Here is a 7,872-nt window from a genome sequence, read left to right as displayed (position 1 = left end):
AAATACAAAATGGCAAATCACCTCAAAATTACCAATTGCTTTTAAACTAAGTCTGTGTCAGGTTGTAAGTTTGCTCACTGCACTGGCAGGTCTTTTTCTTTTCAGATATTTCGTCACTGTGCTAGGTAACACCATCAGTGAACCTCCGGTGAAACGCTGGTGTTCTGTCCCACTTTCTATTTGTGTCTTAGTCTCTTAAGGTGAGTGATATCATTTCTGGTTCTTTTTCCCAGAGATTGTTAAATGGGAGTCAAATTGCTGTGTTTATTGATGGAGTTCCAGTTTGAATGCCAGACCTCTATGAATTCGCGTGCGTGTCTCTGTTTAGCCTGTCCGAAGATGGATGTGTTGTCCCAGTCAAAGTGGTGTCCTTCGTCTGTAAGTATGGATACTAGTGATAGCTGGTCCTGTCTTTTGGTGGCTAGTTGGTCTTCGTTTACAAAATACCATGCAAGGACTGTAACAAACACTACGTCGGACAGACAGGCAGAAAACTAGCCACGAGGATACATGAACACCAAAAGACATGACCCACTATGACTAGTATCCTTACGCACAGACGAAGAAGGACACTACTTCAACTGGGACAACACATCCATCTGATGACAGGTTAAACAGAGATACGCATGGTATTTCCTGGAGGTCTGGCATTCAAACTGGAACTGCATGAATAAACACATCAGTTTGGACCCCATTTACCAACCTCCCAGAAAAGGAACCCACCACAACAGACCAAGACACACAAATAGAAAGTGGGACAGAACACCAATGCTTCACCAGAGGCTAACTGACGATGGTACCTAGCATGGTGATGAAACATCTGAAAAACAAACCTGCCAGTTCAGTGAGCAAACTTTCAACCTGAACATCAACTTGAGCTACAAGTCTTCTCAAAATTCATAAATCAATGTCCACAAAAATGCTTGGAAAATTGTCCTGTTCAATGCTTCTGTCAAAAGCATTTTAATAGAGACTGAAGTTTCACATCTGCAAAATATTCCTCCAGAAAACCTGCACAAGTGTATCTAAGTGTATATCAGTATCTTACCTGATGCTGGGTGATTGGTGTCACCTTTGACTTCAAGATCACATCCAATCTCCTATTTGTGCCATTACTAAAACTGCTTGTTACCTCATTCATCACTTGTGTCACTGTTCATATGCTGCTAAAACCATAATTCATGCCTTTGTTACATCTGGTCATGACTCTTTCAACACAGCCAAACTGGATTTCCACATTTCAGAATTGAGGTAATTCAAAACTCTCATGGCCATGTCTTTACTAATACCAAGTTTCACTCCCTGTCCCCTCTGTACCCACATACTCTGATCTACATTGGTTCCTGGCCAAGGAATGTCTTCCTTCACTTTAAACTTCAGTCTTTTATCAATTCTTTCAATGTACTTGTCTTGTCCAGTTCCACATACCCTGGGATACCAGCATTGAATTTATTCTGGCCTTTTGTACATCCCTAATTTGGCTGAAACTTCCCTACACCTATTCCACATCTCTTCCTTGCTGTTCCAAATGATGGAATGCTGTTGAAAAATTGTTATAACAAGGGCTATTCAGTTACATTGACCTGTTTTGCAGCCAAACGTAACACCCATCTCCATCGAATGTGTGGCAAAAATAGCACTCCGTAAAACCAAGCTTGTGTCTCTTCAGATGTCTTAATGTCATATTTTGCTTTAGAATCTAATCTAATATTATCTAATGCTGCAGTGAAGCATCTTGGGCTGACATATGACTTTAAATTTTTGTTGAATGCTGATCCAACTGATGAAATGCCACTGAAAAATTGTTAAACTAGGGCTGTTCAATTACTTTGTCCTATTTTGCAGCCAAAAGTAAGACCTATCTCCATAGAATATGTAGCAAAAATATAAATTTCTTTATGGATTTGTACAGTTTCACTCAGGTTTACAGCAGAGGCTGCCTCTCTCCTTAGTAAATAAATAATGAAATATTCTATTAGATAAAGCAAACTTTTTTTTATTGATTAGGGGTGTGTCGGTTGATCAAATAATCCGGATGCCAAGAAGTCCACGTAATCAATTAAAAGTCACACTAAATAATAAAAATGTAATGCAGCGGGTATACACATCACTATTGTATACCATAAATCACTTAAATAATAATCACACCCTCAAATGATTTCTTGGACATTGCAATACTACAGTAAACTTCTGGTATTTCAGGTTTTATAATTTTTGCTGTTTTCATGAGGTGCTGGTTAAAACCAATTTTGTATTTTCATCAAAGAGTAGCATGATGAAAATATGCAACTGATGTGTAATTTTGATTTATGATGTAATATACCTTTGTAGTGCACAGGCAATTTGTTTGCATTGCTGATCCTTTAGCACTTTTGTAGCCATACAAAAAGATTTAATGTAGATATGCTTTCTGTGCAGCTTACAGAAAACATTGATGATGTTGCATGTGTTTTCATACCAACACTACCAGCCTGTGTTTGATGGAGTGTGCTGCCACCGTCCTCTTTCATTGACTGAGTTTAAAGGCCTAATGGGTTTATAATGGTGGAGGCAAACACCTCGTGAATATTAATAAGAGGTTCTTGATGTAAACAAAGTGGCTTGTTGCATGGTGTTGATTAGGTACATGTTATATAAATTAGGCCTTGTTACTCAGACTTAGGATGTAGGTCTTCACTGTAGTAACCTGTTCTGACTTTTCCTCAACCCAATGTGACTATTGGGTGGAGATAAATGCAGTCTCCATTATTAACCCTTTCAGATCCATTCTCTTATATGCCATATAACCCCACACCCTGCCCCCAACCCCGGCAAAGTTTGTATTACACGGTTAACATTTATACATTCATTACCTCATCCCTCCTAAAGTCTGAAACTTCATAAATGTGGGCTGTTTGGAGGTTTCACAATTATTTTTCTTCGGAAGATTGCTAGGCCTTTTAATTGAGGATTGTTGACCTTGGTTCTGTTCTTGATCCTGCAAAACTGGGTGGTTACTCCATTACCACAACTGGAAGATGCTTAATCGCCACACTTGTGCTCCCTCCAAAGCAGGAATTCACCAAGTCCCATTCCCTTTCATCTCCATTCTGAAAGATGCAACCTATTTACTTTTCATGCAGAATCACCTTGTCTTACAAAAAAAAAATTTCGTTTTAGGAAATACCATCCTCATATTAGAAATGTTTTATGAATAAATTTCCAAATTAAACAAGATTATTGATAGTATACCAGCTCAATATTTTTCCGCATCACCTTTATTACAAATTTATGTCTCAGAACCAAATCAAAATTGCCTGTATTATGTTTGGGTTTTCACATATGCTACCTAAGTATGCTCAGTCTGGACTGCCCCACATCTGTGACTAGTGGTGTTCCACAGAGATCTGCACTGGGACCTCTGTTTGTGATCTATATAAACAACTTGGTTGAAAATGTAGATGGCTAGCTTTGTAAGGTTGCAGATGATACAAAGATCCGTGGAGTTATGGACAGTGTAGAAGGTTGTCAAAGGATACAATGGGATTGTAGATAAGTTGCAGATATGAGCGGAGAAATGGTTGATGGAGTTTAATCCAGGTAAGTTTAAGATTCTGCACTTTGGGAAATCAAATGTTCGGGAAAGTATATAGTTAATGGCAGGACTCTGAACAGCATTGATGCACAGAAGGATCTTGGGATTCAAGTGCTTGGCTCTCCAAAAGTGGCCATGCAAGTAGATAGGGTGGTAAATAATATATTTGGCATGCTTGCCTTTATTGGTTGGGGAATTGAGTACAAGAGTTAGGATGTCATGTTGCAGCTTTATAAGACTTTGGTTAGGCCACACTTAGAATATTGCCTTGAATTCTGGTTGCCACATTACAGGAAGGATTAGATTAGATTACATTACATTACTTAGTGTGGAAACAGGCCCTTTGGCCCGACAAGTCCACACCGACCCGCCGAAGCGCAACCCACCCATACCCCTACATTTATCCCTTACCTAACACTACGGGCAATTTAGCTTGGCCAATTCACCTGACCCGCACATCTTTGGACTGTGGGAGGAAACCGGAGCACCTGGAGGATGTGCAAACTCCACACAGTAAGTAATGTAATGTAATCTAATCTAAGGCGGGAATTAAACCCGGGTCTCAGGCGCTGTGAGGCAGCAGTGCTAACCACTGTGCCACCGTGCCGCTCACGATGTGTAGGCTTTGGCGACAGTGCAGAAGAAGTTTACCAGGATGCTGGCTGGATTAGAGGATATGAGCTTTAAGGAGAGATTAGAAAAACTCGGGTTCTTTTCTCTGGAGACAGAGGAGACTTGGTAGAATCTTGGTAGATTACGTAGTTAGGATTGACGGTCAGAATTGTTTTTTTTTCCCAGAGTTGAAATGTGTAAAATTAGGAGTCATGTATTTAAGGTGAGAGGGGTAAAGTTCAAAGGAGATGAGGGGTAAGATTTTTAGAGAGTGCTAGTAGTCTGGTATGGTGGTGGAGGAGGCAGATACGATCGCGACAATTAATTGTCTTTTAGATAAACACATGAAGATGCAAGGAGGGATGTGGACCAAGGGTAAACAGAAAAGATTAGTTTAATTTGGCATCATGTTCAGCACAATAGAGTGAGCCAAAGGGCCTGTTCCAGTGCTGTACTGTTCTATGTTCTATCATCTAGTCTGAGAGATGTTCAGATCCAAATTAGCCATCTTCAGGATCATTTTTGAACAATGCGGAGTTTAATGCAACTTGTTGGCAAGATGAAAGACTGAGTAAGCACAAAGTTTTATTATTCATCTAGATCAGGTATAGACAGTCTGGATCGAGTGAATCCCAAGTAGGAGTATACATAAGAGGGAAATCAGAAGGACAAAAAGAGGATATAAGATAGCTTTGTCACATAGAATCCAAAGAGATTCTATAAAATACATTTAAGGGCAGAAGAGTGACAAGAGAGAGAATAGAGCTCCTTAAAGATCAGATTGGCCATCCATGTGGAACCACAAGAGATAGATGAGATACTAAACTAATATTTTCTATTCGTTTAGTATTTCGTGTATCTCTTGTCCTTCACCACCATGTGGAACCACATGGAAGATAGGGAATTTGGGGAAACAAATTGTGGTGTTTTGAAGAGTTCATACTAAAGAGGAAGTGCTGGAGGTCTTAAAATGCATAAAGGTAGATAAATCCCTAGGACCTGATCAGGTGTTTCCCAGACGTTTGTGGGAAGTTAGGAAGAGATTGCTGGGCCCCTCAGCCACCTGTGAGGTGCTGGAAGACTGGAGGTTGGCTAATGTGGTGCCATTATTTCAGGAAAAGCCAAGGGAACTACAGACCAGTGAACCTTGCATCAGTGATGCGTAAGTTGTTGGAGGGGATGCTGAGGGACAGGATTGACATGCATTTGGAAAGGCAAGAATTGATAAAGGATAGCATGGCGTTGTGCATGGGAAATCATGTCTCACTACTTGTTTGAGATTTTTGTAGAGAAGTTGTCTGTAATGGACTTCAGCCAAACGTCCACATGGTGGACTAGTTAGTAAGGTTGGATCACATGGGACCCAGGCAGACCTAGCCAATTGGATTCAACATTGGTTTGAAGGTAGATAGGGTGGTGGTGGATGGTTAATGTTTGGATTGGAGACCTGTTACCAATGATGTGCCAGAAGGATCAGTGGTGGATTATATAAATGTCTTGAATGTGAATATAGGAGGAATAGTTAGTAAGTTTGCAGATAACACCAAAATAGATAGTATAGTGGACAGTGAAAAAGATTATCTGAGTACAAGAGGACGTTGATTAACCAATGGGCTGAAGAGTGGTAAATGGAGTTCAATTCAGATAAAATGTGAAGTGTTGTATTTTGGTAAGTCAAACCAGGCAGGACTTATACACTTATTGATAGGGCCCTGGGGAGTGCTGCCAAACAAGTGCAGGGGCATAGCTCCTTGAAAGTGGTGTTGCAGATAGACAGGTGAAGAAAGTGTTTGGCATCCTTGCCTTCATTGGTGATAACATTGAAGATAGGAATTGGGATGTTATGTTGCAGCTGTACAGGACATTAATGAGGCCACATTTGGAATACTGCATACAATTCTGGTCTCCCTGCTGTTGTTAAATGTAGGGGGATGCAGAAAAAGTTTAGGTAGTTGCTGGAACTGGAGGGTTTGAGCTGAAGGGAGAGGCTGAATTGAGTGGGGCTATTTTCCCTGAAGCATCAAAGGCTAAGGAATGACCTTAAAGGTTATAAAATGATGAGGGGCGTTGACGGAGTATAGCCAGTCTTTTTCACAGCATAGAGAATAAAAATGTTTTGCTGGAAAAGCGCAGCAGGTCAGGCAATATCAAAGGAACAGGAGAATTGACGTTTCAGGCATAAGCCTTTCTTCAGTTTCCTGAAGAAGGGCTTATGCCCGAAACGTCGATTCTCCTGTTCCTTTGCTGCCTGACCTCCTGCGCTTTTCCAGCAACAGATTTTTAAGCTCTAATCTCCAGCATCTGCAGTCCTCACTTTCTCCACAACATAAAAAAGCCCAACTCCAGAGGGCGTAGGTTTAAGGTGAGAAGGGAAAGATTTAAAAAGGACTTGAGGTGTAACTTTTCCACACAGGGTATGTGTGTATGGAAAGTGTTGCCAGAGGAAGTGGTGGAAGCAATGACAACATTTAAAAGGCATCTGGATGGGTATAAGAAGAAGAAGGGATTAGAGGGATTAGGACCAAATGCTGGCAAGTGGGACTAGGTCAGATTGGAATGTCATGTCAGCATGGATGAGTTGGATCGAAAGGTCTTTCTGTGCTGTATGACTCTGTAGCATGCAAGTTTCTTTGTGGATTGTTATTGTGAATTATCTTTCTCTCCTGTTTTGCAAATTTGGCATATAGCATCAGATACTTGGAAATTGTTCCATTGTACAGGTAGTTCTTTTATAACGCGATGGTTACATTCTTGTGCAACCCAACATTACAGTAAAATCATGTTTTAGAATTCTGATTCAAGTGCTGGTGATAGAACTGTGTTACACTCACACATGTTCTAAAAGCTTGTGCTTTTGAAAACAGTATCCCCAATTAATCAATCGCATTACAGTAAATTTGTGTTACCAAAATGCGTGCTATAGCAGAACGACCTGTATTTACTGCTTTAAAAAATAAATTAATAATTCATCAACTTCACCATATTAAAAAGAGTTATGGAATAGAGTATAATTTTAAATCATTCGCTGAAAGAATATCAGACAGCAGGTTCTTTTTGCTTATGTAGACCCCTGTCGTGGTGTCACTGATTTATACAGACAAATCTTCAAATATTTTAGCTCGGTTCATAGCACCTTAAAGGAACTCATAACATGATTAATCAAAGTATCTGGTTCTCGAACTTCCCAAAACTACTGATGACTGAACCAAAGACTGAGGTAATGTTCTGGAAACCCAGATTTGAATCCCATAGCAGCAGAAGATGAAGGTTGAATTAATTTTTTTTTAGAAGTAAAAGATAGCCATGAACCCTTTATTGTAAAAATCCCACAGGTCATTAATTTCCTTACCTCATCTGGTTGACTTGTGACTGCAGAACTACAGCAACATGGTTAAATCTTAAGTGCCTTCTAAAATGGCCTAAGCAAGCTACAAAGTTCAGGGCAAACTAGGAATAGGCAACAAATGCAGACAACATTCAATGCGTAAATTGTTAAAAGTTTAGTTGATGTCAGATGATTTTGATTTACTAACTTGAGATGTTGTCTGACACCTGAAATCGCCATCATGGAAAAGACAGAAGATGATTATTTGAATGTAAAGGCTGGTGAAGTAGAAAGTGAGGTCAAAGGGAACACTTGTTTTTCTGGGAGGGGAAAGGATGGGAGCACATATGCAGGAAATGGG

Source organism: Hemiscyllium ocellatum, chromosome 8 (genome assembly GCF_020745735.1).
Source record: "Hemiscyllium ocellatum isolate sHemOce1 chromosome 8, sHemOce1.pat.X.cur, whole genome shotgun sequence".
In the NCBI taxonomy this organism is placed as follows: Eukaryota; Metazoa; Chordata; class Chondrichthyes; order Orectolobiformes; family Hemiscylliidae; genus Hemiscyllium; species Hemiscyllium ocellatum.
Note: the sequence above shows the minus strand (reverse complement) of the source record.